This window comes from Myotis myotis, unplaced genomic scaffold (assembly GCF_014108235.1).
Source record: "Myotis myotis isolate mMyoMyo1 unplaced genomic scaffold, mMyoMyo1.p scaffold_m19_p_5, whole genome shotgun sequence".
NCBI lineage: Eukaryota > Metazoa > Chordata > Mammalia > Chiroptera > Vespertilionidae > Myotis > Myotis myotis.
The window spans coordinates 41854236-41855520 of NW_023416357.1; positions in this window are offsets into that span (position 1 = coordinate 41854236).

The following is a 1285-nucleotide window of genomic DNA, read 5'->3' on the forward strand; positions in this document are numbered from 1 at the left end:
ACTTCTTAACCTCCAGAGACCAAACATAACATTATACAAAACTAAAAATGAGAATTTGTTTAAAAATTATAAAAATCATATTTCACAAAAGCCTCTGTCCATGGGAAAATGGCCTAGAATGCATTTAGAATATCAAAGAACAAATATAACTTATTTCCTACCAGGATATATGAAGGATTTTTTATACTGAACTTTACTTATCAAAATATTAAGTATATACTGCAATATAATTTCTAGTGTAATGAACGTATTTTCTCCCAGCATTGCACCACTCTAACTTGTGAAAGAAATATCTACAGTTTCTGAGTCAAGAATATGCTATGACACCTATCTCAGATTTGACATAGTGAAAAACAAGAAAGAACATTACAGTGAGATAATTTAGAGACCTATAAAATATATTTGAATACAGATGGTTCTTTAAGGTAACACACACATTTATAAAGGAGAGATGTAAGGAAACAGTAAACCATCTGCTTTTTATATTTAAGCATCCTTCCATTTTACATATTGAATCGTTTTGGTAAAGATTTTAATGATAGGAAGGGAACTAAAATAAAATAAAAATGTGGAAGAGGGCATCCTGGAGCAGAAATCTCAATTGGTATGTCATAGCACACCAAATAAGTTATAGGGGCGTTCTGGTTCGCTCAAAATATTGAAGCCCTAAGGGCAGTCTGGCAGGAACCCCTTTTGTGAGATGTCTGTTCACCCCAGTGTGCAGAATAAATACTATTATTTTTCTTCTGTATGCCATAATGTAGAAAAAAGTTGGGGGGTATTGCAAGAGAAGTTTGACTCATAGGGTAACTCTTCTAAAGAAATGAGATTTTCCTTGTGGAATTTGTGTACAGAGATATGGAAAAAGTGTAAGGTTAGCAAGATTTATTTTCTGTACCATCATCATATTTCAATATAATTGAGGGAAAGGGCACAAAAACTGCATCAAGTCTACAAAATCCTTGATCCCAAGGACTATGAAGTGACAAAGCTTCAGTGTATGGTTCCCTGAGTATTCAGGCTACACAGATATACAGTCAGTCAGTTATAGATCAAAATGAACTTCATCAAATGTATGAAGTCTTCCTGACATCACAGGCACAAATTTAATAGCTCTCTCTTTTATAATCTCTTATTACTTTGTACATACTTCATAGCATGTCTTAAACAATGTATAATTAATTGCAATGTTGCAAAACATCTTTATTCTCATTCCTTCTTAGAAGAATGACTTTATCTGTGTTCTGCCCCATTCCCTGTCTACAGGAAGTCATGTTCTCTTTTG